The 14,124-nt window shown below is 29.2% G+C and overlaps 1 protein-coding gene across 2 annotated transcripts in view; it reads right to left on the bottom strand.

Annotated features, from left to right (window-relative positions):
• LOC140441434 (5-hydroxytryptamine receptor-like) overlaps positions 1-14,124 on the bottom strand; it is a 2,088,213-nt gene that overhangs the window by 1,027,007 nt on the left and 1,047,082 nt on the right. The window lies entirely within an intron of this gene.

The following is a 14,124-nucleotide window of genomic DNA, read 5'->3' on the forward strand; positions in this document are numbered from 1 at the left end:
TTAGTAACAAAATATGATGGAACGAAGAAATCTAATATATGGTAAAACAGAAAAAAGAACAGCATCTAAAATGGCTAAATACAAAAAATACTGAAGACCATCAAGCTTACAAAGAAGCCGATAGACAACTACGAAAAATGATAAAACAAGAAAAGAATAAAACATGGGAGCAGAAATGTCAAGAAATCAATACATACATCGGAGGGAAGCAATGTACAGAGGTATGGAATTTTATACAATCAGTAAAAAATACAGGAAAAGACAAAGCACACATACACACCATAAAACCAAGACAATGGAAAGATCACTATGAAAGCTTGCTGACAGAGACAAGACAAGAATACCTAGCGAACTCCCCAACACAGTCATTACATATACAAGGAGAGGAAGCGAGGGTAGACATCGAAACAGTAAAGAAGGCTGTAATGACCCTAAAGAATGGTAAATCCGCTGGACCTGAGGGAATCTATGCTGAAATGCTTAAGAATGGAACTCATAAACTATTTGAAATATTAACTTATGTGATCAATCAGTGTCTAAATGGACACCCAGTACCAGAACAATGGAGAACGGCATACATGTCCTCAATACACAAAAAGGGGGACAATAATAGAAAAAAGATCGGCTAAGAATCTAGAAACTCTTGTAGACTTGTAGACTTGTAGACCTGCAAAAAGCATATGACAGCATCCCCTTAACAAAACTGTGGACAACGTTGAAAAGATCTAACATCAACCACAGATTGATAAATGCTGTACAAGAACTATATAGAGACTCTAAGGCACAGATAAAAACAGGAAAATATCTAACGGAAGAATTCCTGGTTACAAAAGGCTTGCGACAGGGATGCTGTATTTCACCAACCTTATTCAAGATATATGTTGCAGCGGCATTGGAAAGATGGAAAAGAAAGGTACATAGGATGGGTATAGAGCTTAGCAATGAATGTATATATACACTCCAGTTTGCTAATGATTAGGTAGTGCTAGCGACCGACAGGGAAGACATGCAGTACATGCTAAGAAAACTGATAGAAGAATATAACGACTGGGGAATGAATGTCAATACAACAAAAACCAAATATCTTTGTACTGAAAACGAGTCAGATAACATAGACCTCAAAAACGGACAACATATTTCCTGCTGTCAGAGCTATGACTACTTGGGTGTTGCCTTTGACAATACAGGAACTGATACACGGGAAATATAAAAACGAATCACTCAAGCAAAGAAAGTCTTAGGATGTCTCAATAGTATACTGTGGAGTAAAGAGATAACGAAAGGAAGGAAATTTAATATATATGAGACCATGATTAAAACTACTCTTCTTTATGGCGCTGAAACATGGAGAATTAGTGAAAAGAACAAAAAGCGAATAGAAGCAGTAGAGATGGATGCAATGAGAAGATCTTTAGGTATTTCCAGACGAGACCGAATCAGAAATGATGTAATAAAACAACGTATGGGAATAGAAGGAAATATAACTCAAGATATAGAGAAGAAACAATTAAGGTGGTATGGGCATGTTCAACGGATGCCAGCATCAAGACTCCCCAAAAAAGTAATAGAATGGCAACCGATAGGTCGACGGAAAAGAGGAAGACCCAGATTAGAATGGCAACACGGCGTAAACAAGTCCATGAGCGAAAGAAATTTAACAACAAACGACTGCGAAGATAGGAAGAGATGGTGTTTAGGTATCGGACAACGTCGAAAGACGTTCTAAACCGATGTATATATATATACTATGTAACTTTGTAATGGATGAACTTATAAGAACATGTAAGGAAAAGATACCTTTTCACGTACCTTTTATCAAACAATATGTAGATGATTTGATCTTATCGGTCCCTGAAAACAAAGTAACTGATGTTCTAAACACTTTTAACGCCCAGTGTGAACACTTAAAGTTTACGGTTGAGAGGGAAGCTGATAATATGATTCCGTTTTTAGACATGCTTATACATCGTGGCAGTGATGGCATGCTAAGGACGGAGTGGTATCGTAAACCTTGTTTTAGTAACCGTTTCATAAACTTTTATTCTCGGCCTCCATCTAAGATGAAAACAAATTTGGTTTTGGCCCTTAAAACTAGAGTTATCAATTTATCACACATCGAGTTCAGGGACAAGGGACTAAAAAAGTTGAGATCTATACTACAAGAGAACTCCTATCCTACAGGGCTTTTGAATCAACTCATTTTTGGTTCTCCTTTTCCTTTGCAATTTTCTGGCAACCAAAATTTTCATAATAATGAGGTAAATGAGGTCCGACAACTGACACAGACATTGACACAGAACACATCAGAGCTACCACAATCTAAAATAACGTATGGTTGCCTACCCTATATTCCAGTTCTCACACCTAAGCTATTGAACATTTTCAAAAATGTTAGTGGCTTAAAGATTGCAACTAACAATGTGAAAACGGTATCGAAGTTGTACACAAAGACAAAGGATCCTTTCACAATACAGGAGTCATCGAATGTTGTTTATTCAATACCGTGTGCCAATTGTAAAAACGTGTATGTCGGAGAATCATCTCGTAATTTTCACAATAGAGTAATATCACATCGCAGCGACATAAAAACCAAAAAGATAAACGCATGTGCGCTCACAGAACATGCATAAACTTTAAAACATGAAATTAATTTCGAAGATTCCTGTATTTTGGCAAAGGAAAAAAACCATTCAAAACATGTCTTCTTGGAAATGTGTTTCATAAAATCTAATACGTCTTGTATAAATAAAAAGTCAGATATAGATAAATTGAGCAATATTTATTGTCACTTACTGACAAAACATCAAAAATAAAATATAGATTTACTTTTACATATACACACCATAATACACCTGCATACAAAACATGTTGCATACTATCAAGACAGGTTTAATATACTACTTCCATTAATATAATAGCAAGAACTCCTAATTACCTTTTAATCGCACTATTTTTGTTTTTTTTTCTGTTCTCTATGGATCAGTCAAAACACACTATTAAAATATGTCACTAACAAAATTTTAACTTTCCAACTAAATTTTAAAATGTATTTTGTCCATTATTTTACATGTTATATTTTATATGTGTGTTTTTAATGTTGAGTGTCGCTTTATAGCTTTATAGCTTTATAGAGTGTAGCTTTATACAAATAATCTCAACGACTAGTAAGTTGCAATGACAATTTGAGATATGTTGTAAATATTTACACTTTCTTCTAATTACAGTGTCTAAAAGAAGGAATAAAAGAATTCCGAAAGCTCGACCAAAAGTCAAAAGAGTGTTTCTATAACATCCCGGCCAAACCTACTGACTGCAGCCCTAATAAACTGTGTTGTTTGTATATATATAATATATATATATATATATATATATATATATATACATATATATATATATATGTATATATATATATACATATATATATATATATATATATATATATATTGTGACGATTAGGGTTTATAGAAAATAATTTATAAGTTATATACTACATAATATTAGATATTTGGTTGTTTTAAATAAGTTATATACTAGAGAATTTAATAAAAATATATTTATGTGAGGGCATTTTTAATAAATTAGCATATAATAATTGTAAAAAAATGTATTTTAATATTGTAAATATATATAAGTGAGCCATGTGCTTAGGCAACCAAAAATACTCTCGGAGATTGACAGATATTTATACTCTGAAGTGACGTTTAAGAATATTTACGAATATAAGTGGGTTATAATAATATATTGTTTGAAATGTGTATTTTATTAAATTAGAATGTTAAGTTACTAATTTAATTATATATTCTGATCTGAAAAGCCTAAATGTAAACAAAATTATTAATAGAAAAGAATGGAATTCTCTGGATCTCCGGAGATGGCCATGTTTGCGAAATGGTTTGTTCCAGAAAATTCAGACAAGTATTTGATAGAACAAATTGGAACATGATCTATTACCAGATGGTTCTAGAAATCCAAAACATATAAATACCCGTGATTTGGATTCAAGATGGCAGTTTTTGGCAGTTTTTGAAAGTTTTTAGTCAGAAAAGTTTTAGATAGTGCAGTCAGAAGAGTTTATGGCAGTTTTTAGTTTTGGAAGTTTTTAGTCAGAAGTCAAGCAGTTTATTATGAAAGTTAGTTGGAGTCAGTGAATCAAGTACAAATAGTCAAAATGTTTAATATAGTGAGTTAAATGAAGATTAAAAATTATGCATATAATTTAATGCACATTTATAATTATACACAAATAATTATTGAAGATAAAAAAAGGTATATTGGAAGAAATTAAATTATATTATGGTTGGAGATTAGTATAAATCAACTTATAATAATTGGATATTGGTATATTGAAAAGAAGAATAAATATAAATGCTGTTTGCTGGTTTGGTTGTTGGTGTATAGATGCTGGTGAAGAAAAATATATCTTAAATTGGTAGAAGCTGATAATTGAAAAAAGTAATTTCACAAAAAAAACAAGGATAACCGAAGTACGAAGACTTTCAGTGGTGATTAGAATATATTAGTGGAAAACAGTTCATTTAGGCATTCAGTGAAAGAAAGGTACAAAATTTTGTTAATATAATTTAGTTAGTGTCATAACAATTTCAATTTTGAAGATAGTTTTGTTTAAATTTTAGATTGTCTATAGAATTTAATTAGTTTTATAAGAATATCAATTTAAAGATAGTTTATTTTAAATTTACATTGACTAGGTTAGATATATATGTGTGTTTCATAATAGTTATAATAAGATAGTTTAAAAGATAAGATAAGATAAGATTATTTAAGATAATTTAAAAAGTACTTACAAGCTAATTCTTTGAGAACCGCGATAAAAACCCTATATATTATATTATTAAAAATACTCATTGCTCATCATTCAAACAAAAAACACATCATAACAATTTGGCACCCAACGCGGTGGCTCTCTATTTAAAAGAATTAGTTTGGGAAGATAAGTGCTCTCATATAATTAAATTAATTATCAGTAGAAAGAAAAAATTATAGATTTTATTTTTAATTATATTTGAACAAGTAAAGTCTCAAAATGTCTCAAGGAAAGAAAGGTACAAGAAGCAAAAAGAATGAAGAAGATGTGGAAGTAGAAACACAACCTATACAAGAGGAGAGTTTAGTTCAAGTTCCACAAGATACTACAGAAATGAATCCAGAAAGAGAGGAAAATGTCAATATGGCAGCTTTGATGTCATTAATGATGCAGATGAACAAGACAATGGAAGAGAATTCAAAAGAAATCAAAGAAGACATGAAAAAAATGGAACAGAAAATGGAAGAGAATACGAAAAAAATGGAAGAGAATTCAAAAGAAATCAAAGAAGACATGAAAAAAATGGAACAGAAATTGGAAGAGAATTATAGAAAATTAGAAAAGAAAATAGAAGATAATAATAATAAAATTGTAAAACAAATGGATAAAAAACTTGAAGCTGCAGAGAAAAAAGTAGCAAATGAAATAAAAAGTATACGGAATGACTACAAGAAAAGGATAGACAATGAGAGGACAGAAGTAAAGAGGATTATTCAAGATAATAAGATAGATATAGAACAGAAAATAGAGTTACAGAAATGTAACTTAGAAGTAAAAATTAACGAAGACAGGAGAAACACAGAAGAAAAATTAGAAGATATACAACAAAATATTCAAATAAATTGTAATCAAATAAGAAATGTGGAACAGAGAATAGATGATATTTCACAAATGAGAGACATAGGGAGACCTTACTTAAATTTAACAAATGAGACTGGGATTAAATTCTCTGGTAATATAAAAAATTTGCATCCTAGAGTATACATAAATAGTTTAAAACATAAATTAAGATTTGTGAATAATATTAATGATATTAAAGATTATATTAGAATGACATTAAATGACAATGCAGCAACTTGGTTTGCTAGTATTGAGAATGATTTAGATAATTTTCAAACATTTGAAAATAAATTTTTAAATTATTATTGGGGTGAATTAGAGCAAGCCAAGTTTAGAGAAATTCTATATTTTGGAAAGTATAATCAAAATTTAAAATCAAATATGGTAGATTATGCATTGAAATTGATAACAGTTGCAAAATATTTAGAACCACCACTTAGAGAGGATGAAACAGTCTTAAATGTATCTAGACATTTTGATGCTGATGTTGTGCAAACCGTAACTGTACAAAATATTCAAACAATAGATAGTTTTATTAATTTTATTCAAAGAATACAAAGAGGCAATATGACAAGTAATAATAACAACAGAAAAAACAATAATAACTTTCAATATAATAAAAATGATAATCAACAATCTTATAGACAATCATATAACAATAATACTAGGTATGGTAATAATTTACAAAATTTTAATAATAATAACAGTAATCCAAATAGACAGAATTTTAATAATAATACTAGTTATAATAGACAAAATTTTAATAATAATACTAATTATAATAGACAACATTTTAATAACAGTACTAATAATAATAGACAAGATTTTAATAATAGAAGAAATACAGAACGACCTAACTATAACAGACAGGTAAATTGTGTTCGAAGGAATAGAAGCTGCGAAGACAGGGAACGAAGTAGTACAAGTCAGGAAAATGTGAGTAGAAGTCATAGTAGGGAAAGACATAGGACATCCGATCCAAGTGGTCAGATACAATCTGACAATTCTAATAATCAAAATTTTGTGCAGTAAACTTTCTGAATTACAAGTTAGGCCATTGCTATTATGAAAAACCTTCTGAATTTATTTCTTTAGATGAAGAGAAAATTATTGAATCTATTAATTTAATTTATATAAATGCTTTGGCCAAAAATAAAATGATTAAGATTATGATAGATACTGGTTCAGAAAGTACTTTAGTCTCGGAGAATTTTATTTTTAATACATTAAAACTATCAGATATAATAAAGATTCCAAAAATTAAAATTATTGGTGCAAATAATAAGAAGTTGGGTGAAATTGATAAACTAGCCAATTTTAAAATTAATATTCTTAATAAAGAAATTAATATGCAAGGATTTATTGTCAAGGATTTATGTGTTGATATATTAATGGGAAATGATGAATTGGAAAAGAAGAAAGTAAAGATAGATTTTGAAGAAAAAATGGTAACTTTGGAAGGGCAAATAATTAAATTTATGCAGAAAGATGAGGTAGAAGAAGGAATAAGAGTTGATAGGATATTATTAAAAGAAAATAATGATGTTTATGAAGAAGAAATGTATTTTGATGATAGGGAAATGTCCCAAAAGAATGTAAAGAATAATGGTAGTGAATATTTAAGGAATGGAAATTTTAAGCAGATGGATGCCTACGAGGCGGAGTGCGTAAAATTGGAAGCAAGGAATAATGAGTACATATTGAAGAATAATGTGATTTGTAAAGAAGAAGATATGACGAAAGTTTTAAATTGCCCTGAAGAATATAAATCAATAGTCATTTCCATATTGCAGCAACACAAGGGACTTGTCAATAAAGAAAATAGAATTGCACAAAATTATATCCATAGTATAAAAGTTAAAGAAGAAAAAGATTTTAAAACAAAATCATACCCAATACCATATAAATACAGAGAAGAAGTAAACAAAACAATTAATAATATGTTAGAAGATGGGATCATTGAGAAGGCAGACACACGTTTTATTAACCCCATAGTAGTAGTACGAAAAAGATCAGGTGAAATCAGGTTATGTTTGGATGCAAGGAATATTAACAAGATTACTGAAAAGCAATTTGAAGCACCAATGAGTATAGATGGAATATTAGGAAGAATTACAGGAATGTCATTTTTCACTAAAATCGATTTACAGCATAGTTTCTGGTTAATACCTCTAGAAAGAAAAAGTAGACAGTATACAGGATTTCAGATAGATGGAGTAGTATATCAATTCAAAGTAGTACCATTTGGACTTCAATCATCTTGCAGTGCTCTATGTAGATGTCTTCATGATATTTTGGATCAATATGAACATTTTGTAATTCACTACATTGATGATATATTAATTTTTTCTAAAACGGCTGAAGATCATGAGAAACACCTAAAAACTATAATAAATAGATTAGACAAAGTTGGACTAAAAATAAATCAAGAAAAATGTACATTTTTTCAAAAAGAAGTCATATATCTAGGTTATAAACTTAACACTAAGGGAATCGAAATGGATCCAGAACGGACACAAGTCATTCAGGAATATAAAACACCACACAATTTAAGAACTTTAAGAGGATTTATTGGAATAATTAATTATTATAAAAGGATGATACCAGATCTAAGTATAAAAGAAATTCCATTACGTAAACTACTGAGAAAAGGTGTAAAATGGAGATGGGATCAGAGTAGAGAACTAGCATTCCAAGAAATTAAAAACATTTTTCTGTCAAATTTGAAAATATACTATCCTGACTACACACAGCCATTCATATTAAGAACAGATGCATCAATAGAGAGATTATCAGGGGTATTATTACAAATACATGATGGGGTCGAATACCCAATACAATTCATTTCAAGAATCACAAAGCCACATGAAAAGGGTTACTCAGTTTCAGAATTAGAACTAGCAAGTATAATACACTGTGTCACAAAATTAAGATTTTATTTGTTGGGTAATGAATTTACAATAGAAACAGATCACCAAGCTTTAACGTCTATATTAAATAACAAATATGGAAACAGTAGAATACATCGGTGGAGTCTAATACTTAGTGAATACTGCTTTGAAATCAAATACATTTCTGAAAAATCCAATATAGTGGCAGATGCTTTATCAAGGTTAGAAAATACATCACAAAAAGGGCAGCGAACAATAAAAATTGGATTAAATCAATTAGTAGAAAGTACTGGATTATATTCTAAAGAAGAAATTATAAGAGATCAGATCAATTTGAGTGAAAAACAAAAAGTCCTTAGGAAAGATGGGGTATATTATAAAATAATAAATGGCATAGAAGTATATGTAATAACTAGAACTTTAGCAAAGAAAATATTGAAAAATTTACATAACAATTATATGCATATTGGTTCAAGAAAGCTATGGATGCTATTTAGGGACAATTATTTTGCAAAGAATGACATAAGTATAGCAAAAGAAATTACTACCCAATGCCCAATATGTCAACTAAACAAAGAAACGAATTTCAAAAACCAGAACACATATAAATCTAATGTTGTATATGAAAAACTAAATACAGTTTCCATGGATTTTATTTCAAATTTAGTTCTCAGTCCAACAGGAAAAAAGCATATACTAGTGATAGTTGATTTATATACAAAATTTATTAAACTATATCCCTGCTCCAGAACAAATGTTAAAACATTAAAATTATATATTAATCAATTTTTCGAAGAAATAGGACCATTTAGAAATTGCATAATAGATAATGCTACATATTTTAACAACCAAAAATTTCGGACATTTTGTGAGAAAAAGGGAATCAACATTCATTTTACAAGTATCAGACATCCTCAGGCAAATCCTGCAGAAAGATATATTAAAGAAGTTATAAAATATTTAAGGATACTGTGCCAAAATCAACACGAAACTTGGCAGCAACATATACCACAAGTAGAGTATTTTTTAAATAATACACATAATTTGAATACAGAGGAAGTACCAGAATATTTAATGTTTGGCCATATAGGAAACAGAAAGTGGATTAGTGAATATAATCAGGATATGTTAGAACAAGTAATGCAGAAAGTGAATAACCGAATTAGGAGGAAAGCTGAAAAATATATCAGAAGACAAAATCGAAATATAAAAAAACCAATCACATTTCAAAAAGGAGACCTAGTGTTAATTCGTTCACTTAGAAAAAGTAATGTTAAAGAAAACCGTTGTAAGAAATTACAACCAATGTTTGAAGGTCCATATACAATTGAAAATCAGAATGGACTAAATAGTTATGTGTTAATAGATGCAGAGAACAGACTAAGAGGCATATTTCATATCAACGACATTTTTCAATATCATGAAGAGATTGAATAATATTTTCTATACCTTTAACACAAATATAATAACACTAATAACTTACTGATATATCCATTTTATTCAATAGACTTGATTTGTTAAATGGTAGATGGTAGATTTCATTATTTTGAATAAATTTGACATCATACTTGTTGAATTTTGTACATATGGAAATTGTTTGATACCCTAAAAATCATAATTTGGGGTTCGATACTATAATTGCTATAAAAATGTCTTTCTAATATAATAAAGTGGAAAAACTTACCAATTTATATTGATGAAAGTTATTTGAATGGAAATAATTCCTAGATTTTGTCTATAAATAAACAGAACACAATATCCATTATATTTTTAATTAAGGTTATATTTTATTCTCTCCATTTGACATGACAGTTTGACCATAGAATAGCCGAACTGTGCTCCGTTGTTCTCTGCTTTGACATAGACAGCGAACAGGGATGTATTTAACACACTTTAAATAATAAAAAAAAATTGAATTATTAATTTATTAAATTTAATAAGGTATGAGAAAATTAATATTTAAAAAAATAATAAGTAAATTATTTATTTTAAATATTATTTTTGGGGTATTGTGACGATTAGGGTTTATAGAAAATAATTTATAAGTTATATACTACATAATATTAGATATTTGGTTGTTTTAAATAAGTTATATACTAGAGAATTTAATAAAAATATATTTATGTGAGGGCATTTTTAATAAATTAGCATATAATAATTGTAAAAAAATGTATTTTAATATTGTAAATATATATAAGTGAGCCATGTGCTTAGGCAACCAAAAATACTCTCGGAGATTGACAGATATTTATACTCTGAAGTGACGTTTAAGAATATTTACGAATATAAGTGGGTTATAATAATATATTGTTTGAAATGTGTATTTTATTAAATTAGAATGTTAAGTTACTAATTTAATTATATATTCTGATCTGAAAAGCCTAAATGTAAACAAAATTATTAATAGAAAAGAATGGAATTCTCTGGATCTCCGGAGATGGCCATGTTTGCGAAATGGTTTGTTCCAGAAAATTCAGACAAGTATTTGATAGAACAAATTGGAACATGATCTATTACCAGATGGTTCTAGAAATCCAAAACATATAAATACCCGTGATTTGGATTCAAGATGGCAGTTTTTGGCAGTTTTTGAAAGTTTTTAGTCAGAAAAGTTTTAGATAGTGCAGTCAGAAGAGTTTATGGCAGTTTTTAGTTTTGGAAGTTTTTAGTCAGAAGTCAAGCAGTTTATTATGAAAGTTAGTTGGAGTCAGTGAATCAAGTACAAATAGTCAAAATGTTTAATATAGTGAGTTAAATGAAGATTAAAAATTATGCATATAATTTAATGCACATTTATAATTATACACAAATAATTATTGAAGATAAAAAAAGGTATATTGGAAGAAATTAAATTATATTATGGTTGGAGATTAGTATAAATCAACTTATAATAATTGGATATTGGTATATTGAAAAGAAGAATAAATATAAATGCTGTTTGCTGGTTTGGTTGTTGGTGTATAGATGCTGGTGAAGAAAAATATATCTTAAATTGGTAGAAGCTGATAATTGAAAAAAGTAATTTCACAAAAAAAACAAGGATAACCGAAGTACGAAGACTTTCAGTGGTGATTAGAATATATTAGTGGAAAACAGTTCATTTAGGCATTCAGTGAAAGAAAGGTACAAAATTTTGTTAATATAATTTAGTTAGTGTCATAACAATTTCAATTTTGAAGATAGTTTTGTTTAAATTTTAGATTGTCTATAGAATTTAATTAGTTTTATAAGAATATCAATTTAAAGATAGTTTATTTTAAATTTACATTGACTAGGTTAGATATATATGTGTGTTTCATAATAGTTATAATAAAGATAATTTAAAAAGTACTTACAAGCTAATTCTTTGAGAACCGCGATAAAAACCCTATATATTATATTATTAAAAATACTCATTGCTCATCATTCAAACAAAAAACACATCATAACAATATATATATATATATATATATATATATATATATATATATATATATATATATATATAGAAACTTTTTATTTCCTGGGTTAGCCAGTCTGATTCTGTCTGTATTCTAGTTCGCTACAACAATTATAAAGCTGGATTCATATCAATTAAACTTTGTGTATGTGTTTGTATTTTAAAATACAGAAAAAAATTGTGTTTATTTCCGAGATCCATATATTTAAACTTTTGTTGTTTATAATAAACATAATTTATGTAAAAAAATTAAGTATGAACTGGAGCAATTAAGCTGATGCACGGGAAAAAATAGCGGAATCATGTGGCGTTGACAAAGTTAACAAAGATAAGAATAAAATGTCAAGCTTGTTGGGGTCTTTTAGACGTAAAAAAGCAAAACGTAAAAAAACTGTAAGAACAGGAACAGGTAAAAATCCAAACACAATGACCTTATATAATTTGTTGCTGTATTTATTTTATTACAGATGCTCGACAAATGAACTAAACGAATTGGTTCGCTTTTAAAAATTTTGCATCCTTAATTGATCGGGATGACTCAAAGCCTTCTCTCAATACTGAGACTATAATAGTAAGTGAAATTTGTTAATATGTGGACTTGGTAGGTATTATTACTTTTTTAAAATGCAATAATGGCAATGTGTTGTTTTTTGTTTTGTTGACTGTCGTGCAATCTAATTAAGCGTATTTTCATTGCCAGGAGACTGCTAAATTTGTAAAAGAAAATACGCAACTTATCTCTGATTTTTTTTACGGCAAGTGAGGATCTGCATGGTATACTTTTAAGGGTAGAAATTATATTAATCTGTCGTCCTGCATTAAAGGTCTATCGTCCATTTTCTTCGTTATTTAGGCGAAAACTTGAATTGTAGCTATCATATTTTCTGCTCCATCTCAAAAAATTTTACAATTACACTATTGTCCTAACAACAGCTTTTTCTGGCTCTAAGACCCTCTTGCATAGTGGCCTGCATATATGGTTTGATGATGTTTTTAGTATATGGGAAGGCCTTGTCAGCTACAAATATATAGGAAACATATTTTTGCCTGTTTTCCAGAGGTTTATTTTTTGCATCCTGTAATGAATTATAGATATTTTAAATATCCCTCCATCGGATATCCTTCCCTGACAGCCTACATCAGCAAAAATGAAATTGTAATTTGCATCGACTACTGCATACAGGACAATACTAAAAAGGCCTTTGTAATTAAAAAATTCACTACCATCACATTTAGGTGAATGCAATATACTGTTCGCAGTTTATAGAGCCCACACAGTTTGGGAAATTCCAAAGTGATTCTGCCACAGCTAACCATTCCTCTATTAATGTCAGAATTTGGGAGTCTTATCAAAACAGGCAACGAGTAAGCACGTTAAATTCTATTTATTCGTTATCTGTTTTTGCAAAGGTTAAAAACGCGTTTTGTGAATGTGTTTTATTTTAATAATAAACATTGGTAAGTTACCTTTATTTCAACTAATATCGACAATTATATGAATAGGCCAGTATTTTCTGGCCCCAATTAATTAATATTTTGGCATACAAAATATTAATATCCACATCATGGCATCCTCATCTACGTCAACTCAACCTAGTTCTGTACCAGACCAACAACCTCCACAACCTAAAAGTTACTCTTCAATATACTCTTCAAAATACACACTAATGATTTTATGTTTACAAGAAACTAATTTTAAAAGCAACGCTGTACATAAACTAAAAAAATTGTTTCTTTAAAAATCGACAACATGCTACAGTAGTCAGCGCAGGAATAGCGACATACATAAAGAACAACATTAATAGTATAGAAATACCATTAGAAACAAACTTCGAGGCAATTCCAGTCAGAACGAAAGACGTAACTACCTTTTCCGTATGCAACATATACATCCAACCAAGAATTTAGCTATAACGAAATTTTGGACCACTTAGACCAAATACCTACTCCACGACTAATTGTCGGAGACTTCAACGCACATAACCCTTTATTTCGACTTATAACGGGTGAGGGCTCTGCTATTGACTTATCTATATACGAACCATCAATACCGCATATGTTTCCTAGGATGTTTTACTGGAGCCATACGATAGTGATCACTATCCTATTATAATTTATAACGAAGAATT

The sequence above is a fragment of the Diabrotica undecimpunctata genome, chromosome 5 (assembly GCF_040954645.1).
Source record: "Diabrotica undecimpunctata isolate CICGRU chromosome 5, icDiaUnde3, whole genome shotgun sequence".
NCBI lineage: Eukaryota > Metazoa > Arthropoda > Insecta > Coleoptera > Chrysomelidae > Diabrotica > Diabrotica undecimpunctata.